Source organism: Eleutherodactylus coqui, unplaced genomic scaffold (assembly GCF_035609145.1).
Source record: "Eleutherodactylus coqui strain aEleCoq1 unplaced genomic scaffold, aEleCoq1.hap1 HAP1_SCAFFOLD_417, whole genome shotgun sequence".
Classification (NCBI taxonomy): Eukaryota; Metazoa; Chordata; class Amphibia; order Anura; family Eleutherodactylidae; genus Eleutherodactylus; species Eleutherodactylus coqui.
This window is the reverse complement of record NW_027101877.1, coordinates 14,490-28,285: the sequence shown is the minus strand read 5'-3', so window position 1 is coordinate 28,285 and position 13,796 is coordinate 14,490. Positions and strand designations below refer to the sequence as shown.

At 56.6% G+C, this 13,796-nt stretch overlaps 63 pseudogenes; all 63 read right to left on the bottom strand.

The window, feature by feature from the left end:
• Positions 1-78: 78 nt before the first annotated feature.
• On the bottom strand, positions 79-197 carry LOC136592992 (5S ribosomal RNA; annotated as a pseudogene).
• A 279-nt stretch (positions 198-476) lies between these two features.
• On the bottom strand, positions 477-595 carry LOC136592695 (5S ribosomal RNA; annotated as a pseudogene).
• An 80-nt stretch (positions 596-675) lies between these two features.
• Positions 676-794, bottom strand: LOC136592693 (5S ribosomal RNA; annotated as a pseudogene).
• An 80-nt stretch (positions 795-874) lies between these two features.
• On the bottom strand, positions 875-993 carry LOC136592692 (5S ribosomal RNA; annotated as a pseudogene).
• Positions 994-1,073: 80 nt separating this feature from the next.
• LOC136592690 (5S ribosomal RNA) lies at positions 1,074-1,192 on the bottom strand (annotated as a pseudogene).
• Positions 1,193-1,271: 79 nt separating this feature from the next.
• Positions 1,272-1,390, bottom strand: LOC136592959 (5S ribosomal RNA; annotated as a pseudogene).
• Positions 1,391-1,868: 478 nt separating this feature from the next.
• On the bottom strand, positions 1,869-1,987 carry LOC136592991 (5S ribosomal RNA; annotated as a pseudogene).
• An 80-nt stretch (positions 1,988-2,067) lies between these two features.
• On the bottom strand, positions 2,068-2,186 carry LOC136593046 (5S ribosomal RNA; annotated as a pseudogene).
• A 279-nt stretch (positions 2,187-2,465) lies between these two features.
• LOC136592780 (5S ribosomal RNA) lies at positions 2,466-2,584 on the bottom strand (annotated as a pseudogene).
• Positions 2,585-2,664: 80 nt separating this feature from the next.
• On the bottom strand, positions 2,665-2,783 carry LOC136593014 (5S ribosomal RNA; annotated as a pseudogene).
• An 80-nt stretch (positions 2,784-2,863) lies between these two features.
• Positions 2,864-2,982, bottom strand: LOC136593003 (5S ribosomal RNA; annotated as a pseudogene).
• An 80-nt stretch (positions 2,983-3,062) lies between these two features.
• Positions 3,063-3,181, bottom strand: LOC136592689 (5S ribosomal RNA; annotated as a pseudogene).
• An 80-nt stretch (positions 3,182-3,261) lies between these two features.
• Positions 3,262-3,380, bottom strand: LOC136592688 (5S ribosomal RNA; annotated as a pseudogene).
• Positions 3,381-3,460: 80 nt separating this feature from the next.
• Positions 3,461-3,579, bottom strand: LOC136592881 (5S ribosomal RNA; annotated as a pseudogene).
• Positions 3,580-3,659: 80 nt separating this feature from the next.
• Positions 3,660-3,778, bottom strand: LOC136592687 (5S ribosomal RNA; annotated as a pseudogene).
• An 80-nt stretch (positions 3,779-3,858) lies between these two features.
• On the bottom strand, positions 3,859-3,977 carry LOC136592958 (5S ribosomal RNA; annotated as a pseudogene).
• An 80-nt stretch (positions 3,978-4,057) lies between these two features.
• LOC136593068 (5S ribosomal RNA) lies at positions 4,058-4,176 on the bottom strand (annotated as a pseudogene).
• Positions 4,177-4,256: 80 nt separating this feature from the next.
• Positions 4,257-4,375, bottom strand: LOC136593023 (5S ribosomal RNA; annotated as a pseudogene).
• A 279-nt stretch (positions 4,376-4,654) lies between these two features.
• Positions 4,655-4,773, bottom strand: LOC136592990 (5S ribosomal RNA; annotated as a pseudogene).
• A 279-nt stretch (positions 4,774-5,052) lies between these two features.
• Positions 5,053-5,171, bottom strand: LOC136592686 (5S ribosomal RNA; annotated as a pseudogene).
• An 80-nt stretch (positions 5,172-5,251) lies between these two features.
• On the bottom strand, positions 5,252-5,370 carry LOC136592766 (5S ribosomal RNA; annotated as a pseudogene).
• Positions 5,371-5,450: 80 nt separating this feature from the next.
• Positions 5,451-5,569, bottom strand: LOC136593013 (5S ribosomal RNA; annotated as a pseudogene).
• Positions 5,570-5,649: 80 nt separating this feature from the next.
• On the bottom strand, positions 5,650-5,768 carry LOC136592685 (5S ribosomal RNA; annotated as a pseudogene).
• An 80-nt stretch (positions 5,769-5,848) lies between these two features.
• Positions 5,849-5,967, bottom strand: LOC136592975 (5S ribosomal RNA; annotated as a pseudogene).
• Positions 5,968-6,047: 80 nt separating this feature from the next.
• LOC136592684 (5S ribosomal RNA) lies at positions 6,048-6,166 on the bottom strand (annotated as a pseudogene).
• An 80-nt stretch (positions 6,167-6,246) lies between these two features.
• On the bottom strand, positions 6,247-6,365 carry LOC136592683 (5S ribosomal RNA; annotated as a pseudogene).
• An 80-nt stretch (positions 6,366-6,445) lies between these two features.
• On the bottom strand, positions 6,446-6,564 carry LOC136592957 (5S ribosomal RNA; annotated as a pseudogene).
• An 80-nt stretch (positions 6,565-6,644) lies between these two features.
• LOC136592875 (5S ribosomal RNA) lies at positions 6,645-6,763 on the bottom strand (annotated as a pseudogene).
• An 80-nt stretch (positions 6,764-6,843) lies between these two features.
• LOC136592877 (5S ribosomal RNA) lies at positions 6,844-6,962 on the bottom strand (annotated as a pseudogene).
• Positions 6,963-7,042: 80 nt separating this feature from the next.
• Positions 7,043-7,161, bottom strand: LOC136592888 (5S ribosomal RNA; annotated as a pseudogene).
• Positions 7,162-7,241: 80 nt separating this feature from the next.
• Positions 7,242-7,360, bottom strand: LOC136593035 (5S ribosomal RNA; annotated as a pseudogene).
• An 80-nt stretch (positions 7,361-7,440) lies between these two features.
• On the bottom strand, positions 7,441-7,559 carry LOC136592681 (5S ribosomal RNA; annotated as a pseudogene).
• Positions 7,560-7,639: 80 nt separating this feature from the next.
• Positions 7,640-7,758, bottom strand: LOC136592956 (5S ribosomal RNA; annotated as a pseudogene).
• An 80-nt stretch (positions 7,759-7,838) lies between these two features.
• Positions 7,839-7,957, bottom strand: LOC136592679 (5S ribosomal RNA; annotated as a pseudogene).
• Positions 7,958-8,037: 80 nt separating this feature from the next.
• LOC136592678 (5S ribosomal RNA) lies at positions 8,038-8,156 on the bottom strand (annotated as a pseudogene).
• Positions 8,157-8,236: 80 nt separating this feature from the next.
• Positions 8,237-8,355, bottom strand: LOC136592880 (5S ribosomal RNA; annotated as a pseudogene).
• An 80-nt stretch (positions 8,356-8,435) lies between these two features.
• On the bottom strand, positions 8,436-8,554 carry LOC136593111 (5S ribosomal RNA; annotated as a pseudogene).
• Positions 8,555-8,634: 80 nt separating this feature from the next.
• Positions 8,635-8,753, bottom strand: LOC136592972 (5S ribosomal RNA; annotated as a pseudogene).
• Positions 8,754-8,833: 80 nt separating this feature from the next.
• LOC136592677 (5S ribosomal RNA) lies at positions 8,834-8,952 on the bottom strand (annotated as a pseudogene).
• An 80-nt stretch (positions 8,953-9,032) lies between these two features.
• LOC136592879 (5S ribosomal RNA) lies at positions 9,033-9,151 on the bottom strand (annotated as a pseudogene).
• An 80-nt stretch (positions 9,152-9,231) lies between these two features.
• On the bottom strand, positions 9,232-9,350 carry LOC136592989 (5S ribosomal RNA; annotated as a pseudogene).
• An 80-nt stretch (positions 9,351-9,430) lies between these two features.
• Positions 9,431-9,549, bottom strand: LOC136592676 (5S ribosomal RNA; annotated as a pseudogene).
• An 80-nt stretch (positions 9,550-9,629) lies between these two features.
• Positions 9,630-9,748, bottom strand: LOC136593113 (5S ribosomal RNA; annotated as a pseudogene).
• An 80-nt stretch (positions 9,749-9,828) lies between these two features.
• On the bottom strand, positions 9,829-9,947 carry LOC136592942 (5S ribosomal RNA; annotated as a pseudogene).
• Positions 9,948-10,027: 80 nt separating this feature from the next.
• On the bottom strand, positions 10,028-10,146 carry LOC136593047 (5S ribosomal RNA; annotated as a pseudogene).
• Positions 10,147-10,226: 80 nt separating this feature from the next.
• Positions 10,227-10,345, bottom strand: LOC136592675 (5S ribosomal RNA; annotated as a pseudogene).
• An 80-nt stretch (positions 10,346-10,425) lies between these two features.
• On the bottom strand, positions 10,426-10,544 carry LOC136592674 (5S ribosomal RNA; annotated as a pseudogene).
• Positions 10,545-10,624: 80 nt separating this feature from the next.
• On the bottom strand, positions 10,625-10,743 carry LOC136592935 (5S ribosomal RNA; annotated as a pseudogene).
• Positions 10,744-10,823: 80 nt separating this feature from the next.
• LOC136592673 (5S ribosomal RNA) lies at positions 10,824-10,942 on the bottom strand (annotated as a pseudogene).
• An 80-nt stretch (positions 10,943-11,022) lies between these two features.
• On the bottom strand, positions 11,023-11,141 carry LOC136592672 (5S ribosomal RNA; annotated as a pseudogene).
• An 80-nt stretch (positions 11,142-11,221) lies between these two features.
• On the bottom strand, positions 11,222-11,340 carry LOC136593100 (5S ribosomal RNA; annotated as a pseudogene).
• Positions 11,341-11,420: 80 nt separating this feature from the next.
• Positions 11,421-11,539, bottom strand: LOC136592952 (5S ribosomal RNA; annotated as a pseudogene).
• An 80-nt stretch (positions 11,540-11,619) lies between these two features.
• On the bottom strand, positions 11,620-11,738 carry LOC136592671 (5S ribosomal RNA; annotated as a pseudogene).
• Positions 11,739-11,818: 80 nt separating this feature from the next.
• Positions 11,819-11,937, bottom strand: LOC136592668 (5S ribosomal RNA; annotated as a pseudogene).
• Positions 11,938-12,017: 80 nt separating this feature from the next.
• On the bottom strand, positions 12,018-12,136 carry LOC136593048 (5S ribosomal RNA; annotated as a pseudogene).
• Positions 12,137-12,216: 80 nt separating this feature from the next.
• LOC136592667 (5S ribosomal RNA) lies at positions 12,217-12,335 on the bottom strand (annotated as a pseudogene).
• Positions 12,336-12,415: 80 nt separating this feature from the next.
• LOC136592666 (5S ribosomal RNA) lies at positions 12,416-12,534 on the bottom strand (annotated as a pseudogene).
• An 80-nt stretch (positions 12,535-12,614) lies between these two features.
• LOC136592665 (5S ribosomal RNA) lies at positions 12,615-12,733 on the bottom strand (annotated as a pseudogene).
• Positions 12,734-12,813: 80 nt separating this feature from the next.
• On the bottom strand, positions 12,814-12,932 carry LOC136592754 (5S ribosomal RNA; annotated as a pseudogene).
• An 80-nt stretch (positions 12,933-13,012) lies between these two features.
• LOC136593006 (5S ribosomal RNA) lies at positions 13,013-13,131 on the bottom strand (annotated as a pseudogene).
• An 80-nt stretch (positions 13,132-13,211) lies between these two features.
• LOC136592664 (5S ribosomal RNA) lies at positions 13,212-13,330 on the bottom strand (annotated as a pseudogene).
• An 80-nt stretch (positions 13,331-13,410) lies between these two features.
• LOC136592742 (5S ribosomal RNA) lies at positions 13,411-13,529 on the bottom strand (annotated as a pseudogene).
• Positions 13,530-13,609: 80 nt separating this feature from the next.
• On the bottom strand, positions 13,610-13,728 carry LOC136592730 (5S ribosomal RNA; annotated as a pseudogene).
• Between the last annotated feature and the right edge of the window lie 68 nt (positions 13,729-13,796).

Here is a 13,796-nt window from a genome sequence, read left to right as displayed (position 1 = left end):
CTCCTCCTCCTTTCCTATGGGCTTTCTGCAGTGCGAACGCACCTCCGAAAAGGAAAGAAACCTACTCACGGCCTTAAAAGTCAACGGGACCTGGGATTCCCAGCCGGTCACCCATACTGGTACTTGCCAGGCCTCAAGCTGGCTGGCGGCCGCTTTCTGACGAGAGCAGGCACATTCAGCTTAGAATGCCCGTTGACAGCTCCTCCTCCTTTCCTATGGGCTTTCTGCAGTGCGAACGCACCTCCGAAACGGAAAGAAACCTACTCACGGCCTTAAAAGTCAACGGGACCTGGGATTCCCAGCCGGTCACCCATACTGGTACTTGCCAGGCCTCAAGCTGGCTTGCGGCCACGATGTGACGAGAGCAGGCACATTCAGCTTAGAATGCCCGTTGACAGCTCCTCCTCCTTTCCTATGGGCTTTCTGCAGTGCGAACGCACCTCCGAAAAGGAAAGCAACCTACTCACGGCCTTAAAAGTCAACGGGACCTGGGATTCCCAGCCGGTCACCCATACTGGTACTTGCCAGGCCTCAAGCTGGCTGGCGGCCGCGATCTGACGAGAGCAGGCACATTCAGCTTAGAATGCCCGTTGACAGCTCCTCCTCCTTTCCTATGGGCTTTCTGCAGTGCGAACGCACCTCCGAAACGGAAAGAAACCTACTCACGGCCTTAAAAGTCAACGGGACCTGGGATTCCCAGCCGGTCACCCATACTGGTACTTGCCAGGCCTCAAGCTGGCTGGCGGCCGCGATCTGACGAGAGCAGGCACATTCAGCTTAGAATGCCCGTTGACAGCTCCACCTCCTTTCCTATGGGCTTTCTGCAGTGCGAACGCACCTCCGAAAAGGAAAGAAACCTACTCACGGCCTTAAAAGTCAACGGGACCTGGGATTCCCAGCCGGTCACCCATACTGGTACTTGCCAGGCCTCAAGCTGGCTGGCGGCCGCGATCTGACGAGAGCAGGCACATTCAGCTTAGAATGCCCGTTGACAGCTCCTCCTCCTTTCCTATGGGCTTTCTGCAGTGCGAACGCACTTCCGAAAAGGAAAGAAACCTACTCACGGCCTTAAAAGTCAACGGGACCTGGGATTCCCAGCCGGTCACCCATACTGGTACTTGCCAGGCCTCAAGCTGGCTGGCGGCCGCGATCTGACGAGAGCAGGCACATTCAGCTTAGAATGCCCGTTGACAGCTCCTCCTCTTTCCTACGGGCTTTCTGCAGTGCGAACGCACCTCCGAAAAGGAAAGAAACCTACTCACGGCCTTAAAAGTCAACGGGACCTGGGATTCCCAGCCGGTCACCCATACTGGTACTTGCCAGGCCTCAAGCTGGCTGGCGGCCGCGATCTGACGAGAGCAGGCACATTCAGCTTAGAATTCCCGTTGACAGCTCCTCCTCCTTTCCTATGGGCTTTCTGCAGTGCGAACGCACCTCCGAAAGGAAAGAAACCTACTCACGGCCTTAAAAGTCAACGGGACCTGGGATTCCCAGCCGGTCACCCATACTGGTACTTGCCAGGCCTCAAGCTGGCTGGCGGCCGCAATCTGACGAGAGCAGGCACATTCAGCTTAGAATTCCCATTGACAGCTCCTCCTCCTTTCCTATGGGCTTTCTGCAGTGCGAACGCACCTCCGAAAAGGAAAGAAACCTACTCACGGCCTTAAAAGTCAACGGGACCTAGGATTCCCAGCCGGTCACCCATACTGGGTACTTGCCAGGCCTCAAGCTGGCTGGCGGCCGCGATCTGACGAGAGCAGGCACATTCAGCTTAGAATACCCGTTGACAGCTCCTCCTCCTTTCCTATGGGCTTTCTGCAGTGCGAACGCACCTCCGAAAAGGAAAGAAACCTACTCACGGCCTTAAAAGTCAACGGGACCTGGGATTCCCAGCCGGTCACCCATACTGGTACTTGCCAGGCCTCAAGCTGGCTGGCGGCCGCTTTCTGACGAGAGCAGGCACATTCAGCTTAGAATGCCCGTTGACAGCTCCTCCTCCTTTCCTATGGGCTTTCTGCAGTGCGAACGCACCTCCGAAACGGAAAGAAACCTACTCACGGCCTTAAAAGTCAACGGGACCTGGGATTCCCAGCCGGTCACCCATACTGGTACTTGCCAGGCCTCAAGCTGGCTGGCGGCAGCTTTCTGACGAGAGCAGGCACATTCAGCTTAGAATGCCCGTTGACAGCTCCTCCTCCTTTCCTATGGGCTTTCTGCAGTGCGAACGCACCTCCGAAACGGAAAGAAACCTACTCACGGCCTTAAAAGTCAACGGGACCTGGGATTCCCAGCCGGTCACCCATACTGGTACTTGCCAGGCCTCAAGCTGGCTTGCGGCCACGATGTGACGAGAGCAGGCACATTCAGCTTAGAATGCCCGTTGACAGCTCCTCCTCCTTTCCTATGGGCTTTCTGCAGTGCGAACGCACCTCCGAAAAGGAAAGAAACCTACTCACGGCCTTAAAAGTCAACGGGACCTGGGATTCCCAGCCGGTCACCCATACTGGTACTTGCCAGGCCTCAAGCTGGCTGGCGGCCGCGATCTGACGAGAGCAGGTACATTCAGCTTAGAATGCCCGTTGACAGCTCCTCCTCCTTTCCTATGGGCTTTCTGCAGTGCGAACGCACCTCCGAAACGGAAAGAAACCTACTCACGGCCTTAAAAGTCAACGGGACCTGGGATTCCCAGCCGGTCACCCATACTGGTACTTGCCAGGCCTCAAGCTGGCTGGCGGCCGCGATCTGACGAGAGCAGGCACATTCAGCTTAGAATGCTCGTTGACAGCTCCTCCTCCTTTCCTATGGGCTTTCTGCAGTGCGAACGCACCTCCGAAAAGGAAAGAAACCTACTCACGGCCTTAAAAGTCAACGGGACCTGGGATTCCCAGCCGGTCACCCATACTGGTACTTGCCAGGCCTCAAGCTGGCTGGCGGCCGCGATCTGACGAGAGCAGGCACATTCAGTTTAGAATGCCCGTTGACAGCTCCTCCTCCTTACCTATGGGCTTTCTGCAGTGCGAACGCACCTCCGAAAAGGAAAGCAACCTACTCACGGCCTTAAAAGTCAACGGGACCTGGGATTCCCAGCCGGTCACCCATACTGGTACTTGCCAGGCCTCAAGCTGGCTGGCGGCCGCGATCTGACGAGAGCAGGCACATTCAGCTTAGAATGCCCGTTGACAGCTCCGCCTCCTTTCCTATGGGCTTTCTGCAGTGCGAACGCACCTCCGAAACGGAAAGAAACCTACTCACGGCCTTAAAAGTCAACGGGACCTGGGATTCCCAGCCGGTCACCCATACTGGTACTTGCCAGGCCTCAAGCTGGCTGGCGGCCGCGATCTGACGAGAGCAGGCACATTCAGCTTAGAATGCCCGTTGACAGCTCCACCTCCTTTCCTATGGGCTTTCTGCAGTGCGAACGCACCTCCGAAAAGGAAAGAAACCTACTCACGGCCTTAAAAGTCAACAGGACCTGGGATTCCCAGCCGGTCACCCATACTGGTACTTGCCAGGCCTCAAGCTGGCTGGCGGCCGCGATCTGACGAGAGCAGGCACATTCAGCTTAGAATGCCCGTTGACAGCTCCTCCTCCTTTCCTATGGGCTTTCTGCAGTGCGAACGCACTTCCGAAAAGGAAAGAAACCTACTCACGGCCTTAAAAGTCAACGGGACCTGGGATTCCCAGCCGGTCACCCATACTGGTACTTGCCAGGCCTCAAGCTGGCTGGCGGCCGCGATCTGACGAGAGCAGGCACATTCAGCTTAGAATGCCCGTTGACAGCTCCTCCTCCTTTCCTACGGGCTTTCTGCAGTGCGAACGCACCTCCGAAAAGGAAAGAAACCTACTCACGGCCTTAAAAGTCAACGGGACCTGGGATTCCCAGCCGGTCACCCATACTGGTACTTGCCAGGCCTCAAGCTGGCTGGCGGCCGCGATCTGACGAGAGCAGGCACATTCAGCTTAGAATTCCCGTTGACAGCTCCTCCTCCTTTCCTATGGGCTTTCTGCAGTGCGAACGCACCTCCGAAAAGGAAAGAAACCTACTCACGGCCTTAAAAGTCAACGGGACCTGGGATTCCCAGCCGGTCACCCATACTGGTACTTGCCAGGCCTCAAGCTGGCTGGCGGCCGCAATCTGACGAGAGCAGGCACATTCAGCTTAGAATGCCCATTGACAGCTCCTCCTCCTTTCCTATGGGCTTTCTGCAGTGCGAACGCACCTCCGAAAAGGAAAGAAACCTACTCACGGCCTTAAAAGTCAACGGGACCTGGGATTCCCAGCCGGTCACCCATACTGGTACTTGCCCGGCCTCAAGCTGGCTGGCGGCCGCGATCTGACGAGAGCAGGCACATTCAGCTTAGAATTCCCATTGACAGCTCCTCCTCCTTTCCTATGGGCTTTCTGCAGTGCGAACGCACCTCCGAAAAGGAAAGAAACCTACTCACGGCCTTAAAAGTCAACGGGACCTAGGATTCCCAGCCGGTCACCCATACTGGTACTTGCCAGGCCTCAAGCTGGCTGGCGGCCGTGATCTGACGAGAGCAGGCACATTCAGCTTAGAATACCCGTTGACAGCTCCTCCTCCTTTCCTATGGGCTTTCTGCAGTGCGAACGCACCTCCGAAAAGGAAAGAAACCTACTCACGGCCTTAAAAGTCAACGGGACCTGGGATTCCCAGCCGGTCACCCATACTGGTACTTGCCAGGCCTCAAGCTGGCTGGCGGCCGCTTTCTGACGAGAGCAGGCACATTCAGCTTAGAATGCCCGTTGACAGCTCCTCCTCCTTTCCTATGGGCTTTCTGCAGTGCGAACGCACCTCCGAAACGGAAAGAAACCTACTCACGGCCTTAAAAGTCAACGGGACCTGGGATTCCCAGCCGGTCACCCATACTGGTACTTGCCAGGCCTCAAGCTGGCTTGCGGCCACGATGTGACGAGAGCAGGCACATTCAGCTTAGAATGCCCGTTGACAGCTCCTCCTCCTTTCCTATGGGCTTTCTGCAGTGCGAACGCACCTCCGAAAAGGAAAGAAACCTGCTCACGGCCTTAAAAGTCAACGGGACCTGGGATTCCCAGCCGGTCACCCATACTGGTACTTGCCAGGCCTCAAGCTGGCTGGCGGCCGCGATCTGACGAGAGCAGGCACATTCAGCTTAGAATGCCCGTTGACAGCTCCTCCTCCTTTCCTATGGGCTTTCTGCAGTGCGAACGCACCTCCGAAACGGAAAGAAACCTACTCACGGCCTTAAAAGTCAACGGGACCTGGGATTCCCAGCCGGTCACCCATACTGGTACTTGCCAGGCCTCAAGCTGGCTGGCGGCCGCGATCTGACGAGAGCAGGTACATTCAGCTTAGAATGCCCGTTGACAGCTCCTCCTCCTTTCCTATGGGCTTTCTGCAGTGCGAACGCACCTCCGAAAAGGAAAGAAACCTACTCACGGCCTTAAAAGTCAACGGGACCTGGGATTCCCAGCCGGTCACCCATACTGGTACTTGCCAGGCCTCAAGCTGGCTGGCGGCCGCGATCTGACGAGAGCAGGCACATTCAGCTTAGAATGCTCGTTGACAGCTCCTCCTCCTTTCCTATGGGCTTTCTGCAGTGCGAACGCACCTCCGAAAAGGAAAGAAACCTACTCACGGCCTTAAAAGTCAACGGGACCTGGGATTCCCAGCCGGTCACCCATACTGGTACTTGCCAGGCCTCAAGCTGGCTGGCGGCCGCGATCTGACGAGAGCAGGCACATTCAGCTTAGAATGCCCGTTGACAGCTCCTCCTCCTTTCCTATGGGCTTTCTGCAGTGCGAACGCACCTCCGAAACGGAAAGAAACCTACTCACGGCCTTAAAAGTCAACGGGACCTGGGATTCCCAGCCGGTCACCCATACTGGTACTTGCCAGGCCTCAAGCTGGCTGGCGGCCGCGATCTGACGAGAGCAGGCACATTCAGCTTAGAATGCCCGTTGAAAGCTCCTCCTCCTTTCCTATGGGCTTTCTGCAGTGCGAACGCACCTCCGAAAAGGAAAGAAACCTACTCACGGCCTTAAAAGTCAACGGGACCTGGGATTCCCAGCCGGTCACCCATACTGGTACTTGCCAGGCCTCAAGCTGGCTGGCGGCCGCGATCTGACGAGAGCAGGCACATTCAGCTTAGAATGCCCGTTGACAGCTCCTCCTCCTTTCCTATGGGCTTTCTGCAGTGCGAACGCACTTCCGAAAAGGAAAGAAACCTACTCACGGCCTTAAAAGTCAACGGGACCTGGGATTCCCAGCCGGTCACCCATACTGGTACTTGCCAGGCCTCAAGCTGGCTGGCGGCCGCGATCTGACGAGAGCAGGCACATTCAGCTTAGAATGCCCGTTGACAGCTCCTCCTCCTTTCCTACGGGCTTTCTGCAGTGCGAACGCACCTCCGAAAAGGAAAGAAACCTACTCACGGCCTTAAAAGTCAACGGGACCTGGGATTCCCAGCCGGTCACCCATACTGGTACTTGCCAGGCCTCAAGCTGGCTGGCGGCCGCGATCTGACGAGAGCAGGCACATTCAGCTTAGAATTCCCGTTGACAGCTCCTCCTCCTTTCCTATGGGCTTTCTGCAGTGCGAACGCACCTCCGAAAAGGAAAGAAACCTACTCACGGCCTTAAAAGTCAACGGGACCTGGGATTCCCAGCCGGTCACCCACACTGGTACTTGCCAGGCCTCAAGCTGGCTGGCGGCCGCGATCTGACGAGAGCAGGCACATTCAGCTTAGAATGCCCGTTGACAGCTCCTCCTCCTTTCCTATGGGCTTTCTGCAGTGCGAACGCACCTCCAAAAAGGAAAGAAACCTACTCACGGCCTTAAAAGTCAACGGGACCTGGGATTCCCAGCCGGTCACCCATACTGGTACTGGCCAGGCCTCAAGCTGGCTGGCGGCCGCGATCTGACGAGAGCAGGCACATTCAGCTTAGAATGCCCGTTGACAGCTCCTCCTCCTTTCCTATGGGCTTTCTGCAGTGCGAACGCACCTCCGAAAAGGAAAGCAACCTACTCACGGCCTTAAAAGTCAACAGGACCTGGGATTCCCAGGCGGTTACCCATACTGGTACTTGCCAGGCCTCAAGCTGGCTGGCGGCCGCGATCTGACGAGAGCAGGCACATTCAGCTTAGAATGCCCGTTGACAGCTCCTCCTCCTTTCCTATGGGCTTTCTGCAGTGCGAACGCACCTCCGAAACGGAAAGAAACCTACTCACGGCCTTAAAAGTCAACGGGACCTGGGATTCCCAGCCGGTCACCCATACTGGTACTTGCCAGGCCTCAAGCTGGCTGGCGGCCGCGATCTGACGAGAGCAGGCACATTCAGCTTAGAATGCCCGTTGAGAGCTCCTCCTCCTTTCCTATGGGCTTTCTGCAGTGCGAACGCACCTCCGAAAAGGAAAGCAACCTACTCACGGCCTTAAAAGTCAACGGGACCTGGGATTCCCAGCCGGTCACCCATACTGGTACTTGCCAGGCCTCAAGCTGGCTGGCGGCCGCGATCTGACGAGAGCAGGCACATTCAGCTTAGAATGCCCGTTGACAGCTCCTCCTCCTTTCCTACGGGCTTTCTGCAGTGCGAACGCACCTCCGAAAAGGAAAGAAACCTACTCACGGCCTTAAAAGTCAACGGGACCTGGGATTCCCAGCCGGTCACCCATACTGGTACTTGCCAGGCCTCAAGCTGGCTGGCGGCCGCGATCTGACGAGAGCAGGCACATTCAGCTTAGAATTCCCGTTGACAGCTCCCCCTCCTTTCCTATGGGCTTTCTGCAGTGCGAACGCACCTCCGAAAAGGAAAGAAACCTACTCACGGCCTTAAAAGTCAACGGGACCTGGGATTCCCAGCCGGTCACCCATACTGGTACTTGCCAGGCCTCAAGCTGGCTGGCGGCCGCGATCTGACGAGAGCAGGCACATTCAGCTTAGAATGCCCGTTGACAGCTCCTCCTCCTTTCCTATGGGCTTTCTGCAGTGCGAACGCACCTCCAAAAAGGAAAGAAACCTACTCACGGCCGTAAAAGTCAACGGGACCTGGGATTCCCAGCCGGTCACCCATACTGGTACTTGCCAGGCCTCAAGCTGGCTGGCGGCCGCGATCTGACGAGAGCAGGCACATTCAGCTTAGAATGCCCGTTGACAGCTCCTCCTCCTTTCCTATGGGCTTTCTGCAGTGCGAACGCACCTCCGAAAAGGAAAGCAACCTACTCACGGCCTTAAAAGTCAACAGGACCTGGGATTCCCAGCCGGTCACCCATACTGGTACTTGCCAGGCCTCAAGCTGGCTGGCGGCCGCGATCTGACGAGAGCAGGCACATTCAGCTTAGAATGCCCGTTGACAACTCCTCCTCCTTTCCTATGGGCTTTCTGCAGTGCGAACGCACCTCCGAAAAGGAAAGAAACCTACTCACGGCCTTAAAAGTCAACGGGACCTGGGATTCCCAGCCGGTCACCCATACTGGTACTTGCCAGGCCTCAAGCTGGCTGGCGGCCGCGATCTGACGAGAGCAGTCACATTCAGCTTAGAATTCCCGTTGACAGCTCCTCCTCCTTTCCTATGGGCTTTCTGCAGTGCGAACGCACCTCCGAAAAGGAAAGAAACCTACTCACGGCCTTAAAAGTCAACGGGACCTGGGATTCCTAGCCGGTCACCCATACTGGTACTTGCCAGGCCTCAAGCTGGCTGGCGGCCGCGATCTGACGAGAGCAGGCACATTCAGCTTAGAATGCCCGTTGACAGCTCCTCCTCCTTTCCTATGGGCTTTCTGCAGTGCGAACGCACCTCCGAAAAGGAAAGCAACCTACTCACGGCCTTAAAAGTCAACGGGACCTGGGATTCCCAGCCGGTCACCCATACTGGTACTTGCCAGGCCTCAAGCTGGCTGGCGGCCGCGATCTGACGAGAGCAGGCACATTCAGCTTAGAATGCCCGTTGACAGCTCCTCCTCCTTTCCTATGGGCTTTCTGCAGTGCGAACGCACCTCCGAAAAGGAAAGAAACCTACTCACGGCCTTAAAAGTCAACAGGACCTGGGATTCCCAGCCGGTCACCCATACTGGTACTTGCCAGGCCTCAAGCTGGCTGGCGGCCGCGATCTGACGAGAGCAGGCACATTCAGCTTAGAATGCCCGTTGACAGCTCCTCCTCCTTTCCTATGGGCTTTCTGCAGTGCAAACGCACCTCCGAAAAGGAAAGCAACCTGCTCACGGCCTTAAAAGTCAACGGGACCTGGGATTCCCAGCCGGTCACCCATACTGGTACTTGCCAGGCCTCAAGCTGGCTGGCGGTCGCGATCTGACGAGAGCAGGCACATTCAGCTTAGAATGCCCGTTGACAACTCCTCCTCCTTTCCTATGGGCTTTCTGCAGTGCGAACGCACCTCCGAAACGGAAAGAAACCTACTCACGGCCTTAAAAGTCAACGGGACCTGGGATTCCCAGCCGGTCACCCATACTGGTACTTGCCAGGCCTCAAGCTGGCTGGCGGCCGCGATCTGACGAGAGCAGGCACATTCAGCTTAGAATGCCCGTTGACAGCTCCTCCTCCTTTCCTATGGGCTTTCTGCAGTGCGAACGCACCTCCGAAAAGGAAAGAAACCTACTCACGGCCTTAAAAGTCAACGGGACCTGGGATTCCCAGCCGGTCTCCCATACTTCTACTTGCCAGGCCTCAAGCTGGCTGGCGGCCGCGATCTGACGAGAGCAGGCACATTCAGCTTAGAATGCCCGTTGACAGCTCCTCCTCCTTTCCTATGGGCTTTCTGCAGTGCGAACGCACTTCCGAAAAGGAAAGAAACCTACTCACGGCCTTAAAAGTCAACGGGACCTGGGATTCCCAGCCGGTCACCCATACTGGTACTTGCCAGGCCTCAAGCTGGCTGGCGGCCGCGATCTGACGAGAGCAGGCACATTCAGCTGAGAATGCCCGTTGACAGCTCCGCCTCCTTTCCTATGGGCTTTCTGCAGTGCGAACGCACCTCCGAAAAGGAAAGAAACCTACTCACGGCCTTAAAAGTGAACGGGACCTGGGATTCCCAGCCGGTCACCCATACTGGTACTTGCCAGGCCTCAAGCTGGCTGGCGGCCGCGATCTGACGAGAGCAGGCACATTCAGCTTAGAATGCCCGTTGACAGCTCCTCCTCCTTTCCTATGGGCTTTCTGCAGTGCGAACGCACCTCCGAAACGGAAAGAAACCTACTCACGGCCTTAAAAGTCAACGGGACCTGGGATTCCCAGCCGGTCACCCATACTGGTACTTGCCAGGCCTCAAGCTGGCTGGCGGCCGCGATCTGACGAGAGCAGGCACATTCAGCTTAGAATGCCCGTTGACAGCTCCTCCTCCTTTCCTATGGGCTTTCTGCAGTGCGAACGCACCTGCGAAAAGGAAAGAAACCTACTCACGGCCTTAAAAGTCAACGGGACCTGGGATTCCCAGCCGGTCACCCATACTGGTACTTGCCAGGCCTCAAGCTGGCTGGCGGCCGCGATCTGACGAGAGCAGGCACATTCAGCTTAGAATGCCCGTTGACAGCTCATCCTCCTTTCCTATGGGCTTTCTGCAGTGCGAACGCACCTCCGAAACGGAAAGAAACCTACTCACGGCCTTAAAAGTCTACGGGACCTGGGATTCCCAGCCGGTCACCCATACTGGTACTTGCCAGGCCTCAAGCTGGCTGGCGGCCGCGATCTGACGAGAGCAGGCACATTCAGCTTAGAATGCCCGTTGACAGCTCCTCCTCCTTTCCTATGGGCTTTCTGCAGTGCGAACGCACCTCCGAAAAGGAAAGCAACCTACTCACGGCCTTAAAAGTCAACGGGACCTGGGATTCCCAGCCGGTCACCCATACTGGTACTTGCCAGGCCTCAAGCTGGCTGGCGGCCGCGATCTGACGAGAGCAGGCACATTCAGCTTAGAATGCCCGTTGACAGCTCCTCCTCCTTTCCTATGGGCTTTCTGCAGTGCGAACGCACCTCCGAAACGGAAAGAAACCTACTCACGGCCTTAAAAGTCAACGGGACCTGGGATTCCCAGCCGGTCACCCATACTGGTACTTGCCAGGCCTCAAGCTGGCTGGCGGCCGCGATCTGACGAGAGCAGGCACATTCAGCTTAGAATGCCCGTTGACAGCTCCTCCTCCTTTCCTATGGGCTTTCTGCAGTAAGAACGCACCTCCGAAAAGGAAAGAAACCTACTCACGGCCTTAAAAGTCAACAGGACCTGGGATTCCCAGCCGGTCACCCATACTGGTACTTGCCAGGCCTCAAGCTGGCTGGCGGCCGCAATCTGACGAGAGCAGGCACATTCAGCTTAGAATGCCCATTGACAGCTCCTCCTCCTTTCCTATGGGCTTTCTGCAGTGCGAACGCACCTCCGAAAAGGAAAAAAACCTACTCACGGCCTTAAAAGTCAACGGGACCTGGGATTCCCAGCCGGTCACCCATACTGGTACTTGCCCGGCCTCAAGCTGGCTGGCGGCCGCGATCTGACGAGAGCAGGCACATTCAGCTTAGAATTCCCGTTGACAGCTCCTCCTCCTTTCCTATGGGCTTTCTGCAGTGCGAACGCACCTCCGAAAAGGAAAGAAACCTACTCACGGCCTTAAAAGTCAACGGGACCTGGGATTCCCAGCCGGTCACCCATACTGGTACTTGCCAGGCCTCAAGCTGGCTGGCGGCCGCGATCTGACGAGAGCAGGCACATTCAGCTTAGAATGCCCGTTGACAGCTCCTCCTCCTTTCCTATGGGCTTTCTGCAGTGCGAACGCACCTCCGAAAAGGAAAGAAACCTACTCACGGCCTTAAAAGTCAACGGGACCTGGGATTCCCAGCCGGTCACCCATACTGGTACTTGCCAGGCCTCAAGCTGGCTGGCGGCCGCGATCTGACGAGAGCAGGCACATTCAGCTTAGAATGCCCGTTGACAGCTCCTCCTCCTTTCCTATGGGCTTTCTGCAGTGCGAACGCACCTCCGAAAAGGAAAGAAACCTACTCACGGCCTTAAAAGTCAACGGGACCTGGGATTCCCAGCCGGTCACCCATACTGGTACTTGCCAGGCCTCAAGCTGGCTGGCGGCCGCGATCTGACGAGAGCAGGCACATTCAGCTTAGAATGCCTGTTGACAGCTCCTCCTCCTTTCCTATGGGCTTTCTGCAGTGCGAACGCACCTCCGAAAAGGAAAGAAACCTACTCACGGCCTTAAAAGTCAACGGGACCTGGGATTCCCAGCCGGTCACCCATACTGGTACTTGCCAGGCCTCAAGCTGGCTGGCGGCCGCGATCTGACGAGAGCAGGCACATTCAGCTTAGAATGCCCGTTGACAGCTCCTCCTCCTTTCCTATGGGCTTTCTGCAGTGCGAACGCACCTCCGAAAAGGAAAGAAACCTACTCACGGCCTTAAAAGTCAACGGGACCTGGGATTCCCAGCCGGTCACCCATACTGGTACTTGCCAGGCCTCAAGCTGGCTGGCGGCCGCGATCTGACGAGAGCAGGCACATTCAGCTTAGAATGCCCGTTGACAGCTCCTCCTCCTTTCCTATGGGCTTTCTGCAGTGCGAACGCACCTCCGAAAAGGAAAGCAACCTGCTCACGGCCTTAAAAGTCAACGGGACCTGGGATTCCCAGCCGGTCACCCATACTGGTACTTGCCAGGCCTCAAGCTGGCTGGCGGCCGCGATCTGACGAGAGCAGGCACATTCAGCTTAGAATGCCCGTTGACAGCTCCTCCTCCTTTCCTATGGGCTTTCTGCAGTGCGAACGCACCTCCGAAACGGAAAGAAACCTACTCACGGCCTTAAAAGTCAACGGGACCTGGGATTCCCAGCCGGTCACCCATACTGGTACTTGCCAGGCCTCAAGCTGGCTGGCGGCCGCGATCTGACGAGAGCAGGTACATTCAGCTTAGAATGCCCGTTGACAGCTCCTCCTCCTTTCCTATGGGCTTTCTGCAGTGCGAACGCACCTCTGAAAAGGAAAGCAACCTACTCACGGCCTTAAAGGTCAGCGGGACCTGGGATTCCCAGCCGGTCACCCATACTGGTACTTGCCAGGCCTCAAGCTGGCTGGCGGCCGCGATCTGACGAGAGCAGGCACATTCAGCTTAGAATGCCCGTTGACAGCTCCTCCTCCTTTCCTATGGGCTTTCTGCAGTGCGAACGCACCTCCGAAAAGGAAAGCAACCTACTCACGGCCTTAAAAGTCAACGGGACCTGGGATTCCCAGCCGGTCACCCATACTGGTACTTGCCAGGCCTCAAGCTGGCTGGCGGCCGCGATCTGACGAGAGCAGGCACATTCAGCTTAGAATGCCCGTTGACAGCTCCTCCTCCTTTCCTATGGGCTTTCTGCAGTGCGAACGCACCTCCGAAAAGGAAAGCAACCTACTCACGGCCTTAAAAGTCAACGGGACCTGGGATTCCCAGCCGGTCACCCATACTGGTACTTGCCAGGCCTCAAGCTGGCTGGCGGCCGCGATCTGACGAGAGCAGGTACATTCAGCTTAGAATGCCCGTTGACAGCTCCTCCTCCTTTCCTATGGGCTTTCTGCAGTGCGAACGCACCTCCGAAACGGAAAGAAACCTACTCACGGCCTTAAAAGTCAACGGGACCTGGGATTCCCAGCCGGTCACCCATACTGGTACTTGCCAGGCCTCAAGCTGGCTGGCGGCCGCGATCTGACGAGAGCAGGTACATTCAGCTTAGAATGCCCGTTGACAGCTCCTCCTCCTTTCCTATGGGCTTTCTGCAGTGCGAACGCACCTCTGAAAAGGAAAGCAACCTACT